This window comes from Mastigoproctus giganteus, chromosome 12 (assembly GCF_048544385.1).
Source record: "Mastigoproctus giganteus isolate SK-2022 chromosome 12, ASM4854438v1, whole genome shotgun sequence".
NCBI lineage: Eukaryota > Metazoa > Arthropoda > Arachnida > Uropygi > Thelyphonidae > Mastigoproctus > Mastigoproctus giganteus.
Genome location: NC_143586.1, coordinates 6527352 through 6538526, shown reverse-complemented (window position 1 = coordinate 6538526; position 11175 = coordinate 6527352).

The following is an 11175-nucleotide window of genomic DNA, read 5'->3' as shown; positions in this document are numbered from 1 at the left end:
TCGGTCAATCCTTTACTGAAATGCCTCTTTTCCTCACGGTCTTAATTCCTTTGCTGTATTCCTGTATTCCTGTTTGCTGTATTTGCCATACGTTCCCCATATGGATACTTGGGTTGTCGTAACAACCCAAGTATCCATATAGGGAACGTTTCGTTGGCACAGGCTGGGTCCGTTAGATGCTGGTGGAAAATCAAATGTCCTCCAAGGAGTACCTGAATTTTGTATCAGATGTACTGCACCCTGAAATGGTACACTTTTATTCCGACCGCGATGGCCACTTTATGGATGACAGTACAACGGTGCATCATGCCGGAATCATTCAATAACGGTTCAGAGAACATTACACGAATTAACTCCATCGTTTCTGATCCTCACACTCTCATAAATATGGCTAAGGGTTTGCTCACTAAGCATTTGTGGATATGATTGAGGCAGCTATTTGGCAACAAACTCCCCTTCCTTTAACTTTGTCGTTCGATATTTTGTTGGTTGAATGGTATATTTAGACAAGAATGCACTAAAACACTTTGTAGAATCCATGCAGCGCTGCACACTTGCTGTTATTCAAAACAACGAATTTAGGCAACGAATTATTACATAGGTTTACATGGAGTCAATGGGATCTATCCAATTATATTAAAGGAGGCGACAAAAAAGTGAGCAAACCCTTAGCCATATTTATGAGAGCTTCCTTGGACTCAGGGGAGGTCCCCATGGACTGGAGGTGTGCAAATGTATCCCCATTTCACAAAGGGAGAACAAAAGGTGACAAGAGTAATTACAGAACTATTAGTTCAACTTCTGTTCCGGGGAGAATAATGGAGTCACTGGTTAATGAAGCATTGCAGGATCATCTAAACAAGACTGGAATCAAACAGAGCATGGGTTTGTTAAGGAAAAGTCTTGTTTGACAAATTTCATGCCATACTATGATGCGGTCAAAAAAGAACTGGATGCAAAGGATAATTTTGATATCATATATTTGGATCTTAGAAAGGCTTTTGATATACTATTGCACATGGAAGACTGCTGTATAAATTGGAGCAGTATGGCATTAAGGGTAAGTTTCTACAATGGATAAAGGGATGATTGAGTGGGAAAAGACAGAGAGTGGTTATCAATGGACACTATATTTATCAATGATATTGAAGGGATATATCAGGCTTAATGTCCAAGTTTCGGTTGATACAAAGGTTGGCAGGGTTGTTAATGACAGCAATGACGGTATGCTACTGTAATTGCTGTCAATAACAACCTTGTCAACCATTGTATTAACAACCAGATGGCTTGAGAAGAGCAACTGAAGTTTAACATTGACAAATGCAAAGTACACTGAAAGGACAGAATCCATGGAATACCTGGTTCCTGGGCAACGCTAAGCTGTCACCTCTAGCTTGTGGATGAATCCACCGCTTCGCATGTATATAAGTACATTGCATTATTTCATTCACGTAGACCGTAATTCGATGTCAGTTTGGATAAACGTCGTGGGTTAACCGACTTTGAAAGACGGATGATAGTGGGTGCCGGATGCATGGGCCACTCTATCGCGGAAGTTGCACAGAAATTGCACAATCCCCATTCGACAGTATCCATAGTGTATCGGAAATACGCCGTTTCCGGAATAACATCTCATCGTGGGCAGCGCTGTGAGCGGAGAATGGTGGTGGATGAATGTGGCCTTCTGTATCGCATTGTTTCAGCCACTGGAGCGCGACAGTGGCACAAATCACCGCCAACTTCAATGAAGGATGAGCCAGAAACGTCTCCACCAAGACCATCAGGCAATCATTAGCCGCAATAGGTTATGGGAGCCGCCGACCCACTAGAGTCCCATTGGTAACACTACGACACAGAACTCTACGCTTCAACTGGACGAAAGACCGTCGCCACTTGACCCTGGATGATTGGAGACGGGTGTCCTGGTCCGATGAGTCCCGTTTCCAGTTATTTCGAGCTGCGGGAGAATGCGTAACAGTTCTTGTTGACATGACGGGTGCAGCTGCTTCGTGCTGTTTCCGCACGAACCAGCTGTACCCGTCATGTCAACAAGAACTGTTCAGGCAGGTGGACGGTCGGTAATGGTCTGGGGGTGTTCAACTGGCACACGTTGGGACCTCTGGTACGTCTAGCCGCATCTCTCATCGGACGTTCATTACGTTTCCATCCTTGCAGACCAACTGCATCCCTTCATGGTCATCGTGAAACCACAGGGCAATGAACTCTTCCAGCAGTGCAATGCGCCCACCCACAGAGCCGTGATGACTAGAACATGGTTCGAAGATCATTCCGCAGATTTTACCTCCATGGAATGGCCTCCCCGTTCAGCAGACATGAGTCCTGTGGAGCATCTTTGGGATGCGTGGAAAGGTCCGTTCGAGCTTTAGATCCTCTACCCAGGAATGCGACGGATTATGGACAGCGGTGCAGCAAGCATTGATGGAAATACCTGTGGAATGCTTTCATGAACCAATGGACTCAATGCCTCGCCATTTGACTGCCCTTATCCGGGCGGAATGTGGGCATGCCCGTTACTAAGTAGGTGTCCCATGATTTATGTCCACTCAGTGTACAGCTTATGGGTATCAGTAACACAGAAAAACGTACCAATTATGAGGTATTACACTCAGGGTAGTGGAGAATGAAAAAGAGCTGGGGGTAATTGTGCAGTCAGATTTGAATTTTTCTGTGCAATGCAGATAGGCTGCCAGAGCAGGTTAATGATACAGGACAAATTGCTAGCAGAGATAAGGAGGCGATTATCCCTTTATATAAGGCGATGGTCAGGCGACACCTTGAGTACTGCGTCTGGAGGCCTCATTTTAGGAAGGATGTAGAGTTGCTAGAATGAGTACAGAGAAGGGCAAGAAGATTGGTTAAGAGAACAAAGGGATATTTTACCAAGAAAGGCTTTCAGAAAAGTTCTGCAAATAGCAGCGTCTGGCACTTTCGAAGTGATCTGATTGAATTGTATAAGGCCTTGAATGGTTTGTATTAGTATATCTGCAAAAAGGCCTCTAAGATTGGGGATTTACATACCAAAAGTTTAGACAAATACACTAACCGCTTAAATAAACTCATTTAATGATAAAATAATACTGAAATGATGCAATAAAAACTGTAAAATAATAATTTACAAAAACTGATTTACTTTACAACAAATAAAATTGAATTGGTGAATTTAAAATGCATTTAAAATATAAATTTAAAAGCGATAAAACACCATTGAAGCTTTCGGGGACATCCGCCTCCTTTCTCAGGTTTGACTCAGGAGTACTGGAAACGAGTGTACTGGTCGGATAACTCCAAATACCTGGTGCAGGACGCAGACAGACCACTTCAGGTGTTGCACAAATAACACTAGTGCGTGGACCCATCGTGATAGTGCCCCTATCCAGGAACGTGGCGACAGTTGCTTAATACGATATGGTATGTAGGACGGCATCTGAAAGTCACTTCAACTCCTTTGTACACTGTGTTGAACACAGAACTCTATAAAAGGCCACAAATGTGTGTGTGTGTGTGTGTGTGTGTGTGTGTGTGTGTGTGTGTGTGTGTGTGTGTGTGTGTGTGTGATGTCGTTTAGTTGTTTCTGGCTTCTTTGTTACCAGGAAGGTGATCACCTGGAAATCCTATCCAATATGCATCTACACCAGGGGAATTGGGCGAAAACTACCCATGTACTGTGGTGGACCTCGACTAGCTGGTACTGAATACCTAAAACGAGTTTGGGATCATTCAAAGAGAAAAAAAAATAAAATAAAAATAAAGAAATAAAAAAATAAAACATAAATAAAAACAACCAAAGCCCACTGATAAACTGCAAGACTAGTAGATGCCACGATCACGTACTTATGGGGGGGGTTCAAACCCGCAAAATCCTGCCTCCAGCGAACGGCAAGAGTACTAGCAGACCACGTGTACGCTGCCATGGTGCGTTTATTCTCGCCAGAAACAGGATGTTCCAAGACGATAATGCTCCGTATCATAGGGCCCTCACGGTGCACGAGTGGTTCGAGGAACACAGTGAAGATATCACCCACCTTGTTGGCCTCCAAATAGTAGTAGTAGTAAAGACATGTGAGGAAAGAAGGCAAGCGTATGAGCTTATGTAGTATCATCAGCCAGAGAGAAAAAAAAACAATGACAGATGGAAGTTTGTTCCAGCAATTAACTACCGGCTGGCTATTTTCAGCACATCTATTCTACAATTTGAATCTGAGCGCCCTCAGGTTCGTAATCTGAACAAGTGGAAGAATCCCATCAGAATTCAGCGTGCTCAACCCATTCAAGGCCTTATACACCTCCATCAGGTCACCTCGCAGGTGCCTACTCTCCAGCCACTGAAATTTGCAGAACTTAAGCTTTTCTTGGTAAGAGGATCCCTTCATTCCCCTCACCAATCTTGTTGCCCTTCTCTGTACACGCGCAAACAACTCCACATCCTTCCTAAAATGAGATATCCAGACCTGACCTGCACACAGTATTCAAGGTGAGGCCTGACCATTGACAATATCCCATGACCTGCTCTGGCAGCCAATTGAACACCTGTGGTATATTTGGGAACGGGAAGTGAACCGAATGAACCCGCAACCGTAATCTATTCCAACACTGGCAAGCCTTGCAGGCAGTATGGTTGCAGATCCATGCAGACGTCTTCAGCCATCCATTGGAGTCAATTCCTAGGCTCTGATCCCTGCGAATGGAGACCAAACACGGCATTAAGCTGGTTGTCATAATTCAGTGGTCACCAAGTGTAGTTTTTCTAATCAGTGGGAACACAAATACCGAAAAAGCACTGCGCTATAAAGTTTAAACTGAGGATTGAGACATCACAAAACCGTGGAGAGAGAGAGAGATTATTTCTAAGGTATTAAGAAGATAAATTTCTGTTTCTCAATAACAACTCTGTCGATTTAGTGATGAAATTGAGAAAGACAAGAGCAGTTCCTCCCTGGATGAGCTAAATTAAACCATGGGTGTAGAACAGTTCTGTGTTTTAACGTCTGGCGTGTTCGAGATTACCATAAATTAAAAAAAAAAACTTTAGCCAAAATAGTTGGCAGCTCAATAAAAAGACAGCAAAAAAAGATTAAGACAACGATGCTCTTCCAATCACACTTTATTATAGTTCAGAGCTTATTTTTACAAGAAATACACAGCATATACTTCTCAGGGAAGAATGCACTTATTTATGATAAAGGTCGATGGAAATACTTCTTCATTCCTCCAGCAGAAGTTGTTTGGTTAAGCGGTGTTATCCCACGTCTTTCCAATAGATTCCTCATTGGTCCTTTTGGGTTCGTGGCTGTGCTCTGAGGAGATAATCCTGTGACATGGTCTATATAGAGGTCCCTGGGCATTTCAATAAAAAGCGATCATATAAGTGAGATTTTCGATAATTAGTTTTAAATCACGGAAGCTTCCTACCAGCATAATTCGCACTTCAACTGATTAGACTGGATGAGGTACAATGCATAAGGTTCGTGTAATTGATAGCTTTTATTTATTCCTGCTTACTTTTAACTGCAAAGAAATAGCAAAATACTTCATTGAAAAAAAGAGAAATTTCATAATTTTTTAATGAACACCATTCTTCTTCTTCTTCCTGCTCTCATTAAAATAGATGTGGCACGATTAGACATTTAAAGAGATTGTTTTATTTTATAGAAATAACCAAATTCGGATGAAGAGGAACTCATATGTGTGGAAATTTACCGACATGCATTGAGCATGTCAGCAGATTTCCACATCAACCCTCCACCCGCCCTATGAGCATCCTCTTCAAGGATGGATACGCCAAATCCCAACTATGCATGACATTGTGTAGAAGATAATCTCGTGTCCTACCATCCGCCTAACGGTCATATTCGCTACAACAGTGTGCTGCTAGAATTGGGACTTAACACACCCATCGCTCATCCCTAAAGAACTCTAAAACCTATTGGGGTGGGGCAAAGTGTCTCATGTTAATAATTCTAATACTAAGGAATTCACAGCTAGAAAATCATAGCTGGCGAATTCTACTACTTCTATTTTAATTCTAACTATAAAAATTTAAATTAAATAAAAAATCAATTCTCTAACATAAGAAGTAAGTCTAACTATTTATAAATGAATAATCCTAAACAAAATTAAAATTAGTTTTTTCGAATGTGTGTTGGGTCAAGAGGTGAGTTGAAATCTTACCTGGTCTAGAGTAGTGGAACCTTCGGACAGATAGGGACATCAGGAATGACAGACAATGATCCGTTCCCTCCCCCAACCCCACGGGTCGGATGAATGCCACACTGATGCCCCCACCTGCCATCTGGTTCCAAACTCAATTATTGTGCTCCTGCTTGTTTTTCGCGTCTTCTTCAACACTGAGGATCCAAAACCGAAATACGTAACACAGAATAAAAATACTAATTGTAAATCCTTAAAGATAACTTATTTTGTTTTCCATAGAGAGTATTTACAGCAGAAGGGCTGCAGGTCAGCCATGTTGCCCGCACAGCATCGCCAAAGAGACAACCAGTGCGTCTTCCCTCTCAATACACTGACTATTCTTGGTTTGGGTTGTATTGATTTTGTCCCATAGTTTCATTGTGACGTGTCACAGTGACAATTAATACTTCAATAATTAGAATCGACTTTTCACTGGTTACGTTTATGTTCAGCAAGTTTGAGCAAGACAATGAAACATCATTGTTAAATGTATGAAATTGCATGCATTTCTCGGTCTGTTCGCTCTTGCTGGCCGAAAAATTCGATTTTATTTTGTTGCTGAGTTAGCAGAGACCGCTACCTGAGCACATAGTGAAAAGTGCCCATAAAAATTCCTTGCGTCATTCATCGCGTCGCTGAGTTAGTCTGCCTCAGGCGAGGTAGTATGGTTTTTGTCTCCAAGAAACAAGGGTTGTCATCCATCAAACAGAAAACCGACCACAGTACACACGCAATTTATAAACAATATACACGGAGCAATATGGCCTTAGTCGCTGATACTCCTAAAAAACCCAAGAAGAGCAAGATAGAGTAATATTTCTCAGTTTATCAAAACATTCATCAATCTGGAGGTAATACTGGATAGTATACTGAAATGATACAATAAAAACTGTAAAATAATAATTTACAAAAACTGATTTACTTTACAACAAATAAAATTGAATTCATGAGTTTAAAATGCATTAAAATATAAATTTAAAAGCGATAAAACACCATTGAAGCTTTCGGGGGCATCCGCGTCCTTTCTCAACGATAATGAAGTTCAAGCGACACAACCTTAAATATCAGGCTCACGGCCCACGTATCTGACCAGGCGCATGTTCAACACTCCCTTCACGTGTACTGGAACCGGAAATGGTCTGGGAGCGTGGCAAATTAAAACGTTTGTCTCTGGCAAGGACCACAGCTATATAGAAACTGAATAGGAATTGAATGGAGCAGTGTAGCATTAGAGTAAGTTGCTGCTATGGATATAGGGATGGTTGAATGGTAAACGACAAAGCGTAGTAATCAATAGACATATTGGGCCCGTTGTTGTTTTGTATATTTATCAATGATATCGATGAAGTTATATCAGGATTAAGGTCCAAGTCTTCAGATGATACAAAGGTTGGAAGGGTGATTAATGACAGTATGCTACTGCAACTGTAATCGAGAAAAGTTGGGCAAAGGGACTGAAGTGGCAACTGAAGTTTGGCATTAACAAATGCAGAGTACTTCATATGGATGATAGTAACCCCAGAGAATCGTACCAACAGGGAGGTACTACACTCGGGTTAGTGGAAAATGAAAAATACTTTGGGGGAATTGTGTAGACAAGCCCATTGGGTTTTCTCTATGATATACAGGAATTTTTCTAGCAGGGAAAAGAAGGTGATTATTCCTTTGTATAAACTAAGTATGCAGTATTCAAGTGGCCAGACAATGGTCTAGCCACATAGAGTCTGCAGGCCTCATTTTGGGGAGGATATATAGCTGCTGGAACAAGTGCAGAGAAAGGCAACGAGATTGGTGAGGGGAACAAAGGTGTGCTCTTACGAAGAAAGGCTTCAGTTCTACAAATTGCAGCGTCTGAAGACTAGACACCTGCGAGGTGATCTGATTGAGGTGTTTAAGTTTTTGAATGGTTTGAACGAGCTCAGTGCTGATTGGATCCCTCGTTTTATGCGCTTGAGGGATGATAAATTCAAATTGCAGAACAGATGTGCGGAAATTTGTCTTTAGCGAGCGGGCGGTTAATTGCTAGAACAAACTCTCTCTGTTTGTCGAAGTCGATGGCTTAAATTCAAGAAGACCTATACAAACGTTTGTTGGATATAAATAGGTGAAAGGGGAAATACGAGTGAGTGTGGTTTTTTTTTTGTTTTTTTGTTGTTTCTTTTGGCTAATGCGCAGAAGCTTCCTTTGCTGCATCATATACCACTACTAATACTAATGCTAATAAAAAAACATTAACAATTGTTTTGAATTATATCATTCTCCTCCGCTAAATTTGATTTTTGGCCATTTCGATGGGATATAGTCCGTCCCTGGTGAAGCAGGTTTGATTGGCAACATTGAAAGGAGGAAAATTGATAAAAGAGACATTACGGATGAAAAGCAAATTTTGAAACAGTGCGATTATGCTTGCTAAAAGAGAGCTCAATCATCCTGAATAATAGTTTTGTTGAATATATACTTGCATTGAATATATACTTGAATAAACTTGATATTTTTAATATCAATCTAGTAATACAAGATGGTATTTTGTGTTTCCAGTCCGTATAACTTTGGTGTTCAGAGAGATGAAAACAAAATTAGAAATACTTGTACTAAATACTACAAGTACGTAAAACTGTGGAAAGAAATATTCAAAAAATCCCCGGGGGTTATAAAAAACTACATGAATTAAGATGTTCACCAAGTGGAAGACGCATAGGTTTTTTTTAACTTGTATAATGCATGAAGTACTCTTCTATTGAGGGGACGAATGCTCCTTCTTTGGAGACGATGGATAAAATCTATAGTTGTTGGTGTTTGTTTGATCAGTTTTGTTCAAAATTTTCTTCCCGAAAATGCAAATTGCAAACCAACTGAATCTTCTGACAATTATGAAACTCATTTCAATGTTCTCTGACCATCTGGAAACGAAAAATGTCGAGAATTTTTTGGTTACTAAGTTAGAAAAGTTTTGGATAAATAATCAAACAATGTCTGAAGAAAAGAGCATTAAATCTTTGTGGGAAAGATTATTTATTACCTCCAGATTGATGAACGTTTAGATAAACTGAGAAATATTACGAAATCTTGCTCTTCTTCTTGGGTTTTTAGATGTATCAGCGACTAAGGCCATATTGCTCCGTGTATATTGTCTATAAATTGCGTGTGTACTGAGGTCGGTTTTCTGTTTGCTGGACGACAACCCTTGTTTCTTGGAGGAAAAAGCCATATTACCTCGCCTGAGGCCGACTAACTCAACGACGCGATGAATGACGCAAGGAATTTTTATGGACACTTTTCACAATGTGGCTGAGTTAGCGGTCTCTGCTAACTCGGCCACAAAATAAAATCGAATTTTTCGGCCAGCAAGAGCAAACAGACCGAGAAATGCATGCAATTTCATATATATAACAATGATGTTTCATTGTCTTGCTCAAACTTGCTGAACATAAACGTAACCAGTGGAAGGTCGATTCTAATTATTGAAGTATTAATTGTCACTGTGACACGTCACAATGAAACTATGGAACAAAATCAATACAACTCCAACCAAGAATAGTCAGTGTATTGAGAGGGAAGACGCACTGGTTGGCCTTTTGGCGATGCTGTGCGGGCAACATGGCTGACCTGCAGCCCTTCTGCTGTAAATACTCTCTATGGAAAACAAAATAAGTTATCTTTAAGGATTTACAATTAGTATTTTTATTCTGTGTTACGTATTTCGGTTTTGGATCCTCAGTGTTGAAGAAGACGCGAAAAACAAGCAGGAGCACAATAATTGAGTTTGGAACCAGATGGCAGGTGGGGGCATCAGTGTGGCATTCATCCGACCCGTGGGGTTGGGGGAGGGAACGGATCATTGTCTGTCATTCCTGATGTCCCTATCTGTCCGAAGGTTCCACTACTCTAGACCAGGTAAGATTTCAACTCACCTCTTGACCCAACACACATTCGAAAAAACTAATTTTAATTTTGTTTAGGATTATTCATTTATAAATAGTTAGACTTACTTCTTGTGTTATAGAATTGATTTTTTATTTAATTTAAATTTTTATAGTTAGAATTAAAATAGAAGTAGTAGAATTTACCAGCTATGATTTTCTAGCTGTGAATTCCTTAGTACTAGAATTATTAACATGAAACACTTTTCCCCACCCCAATAGGTTTTAGAGTTCTTTAGGGATGAGCGATGGGTGTGTTAAGTCCCAATTCTAGCAGCACACTGTTGTAGCGAATATGACCGTTAGGCGGATGGTAGGACACGAGATTATCTTCTACACAATGTCATGCGTAGTTGGGATTTGGCGTATCCATCCATAAAGAGGATGCTCATAGGGCGGGTGGAGGGTTGATGTGGAAATCTGCTGACATGCTCAATGCATGTCGGTAAATTTCCACACATATGAGTTCCTCTTCATCCGAATTTGGTTATTTCTATAAAATAAAACAATCTCTTTAAATGTCTAAACGTGCTACATCTATTTTAATGAGAGCAGGAAGAAGAAGAAGAATGGTGTTCATTAAAAAATTATGAAATTTCTCTTTTTTCAATGAAGTATTTTGCTATTTCTTTGCAGTTAAAAAAAGTAAGCAGGAATAAATAAAAGCTATCAAATACACGAACCTTATGCATTGTACCTCATCCAGTATAATCAGTTGAAGTGCGAATTATGCTGATAGGAAGCTTCGGTGATTTAAAACTAATTATCGAAAATCTCACTTTTTATTGAAATGCCGAGGGACCTCTATATAGACCGGTCACAGGATTATCTCCTCAGAGCACAGCCGTGAACCCAAAAGGACCAATGAGGAATCTATTGGAAAGACGTGGGATAACACCGCTTACCCAAACAACTTCTGCTGGAGGAATGAAGAAGTATTTCCATCGACCTTTATCATATATAGGTGCATTCTTCCCTGAGAAGTATATGCTGTGTATTTCTTGTTAAAATAAGCTCTAAACTATAATAAAGTGTGATTGGAAGA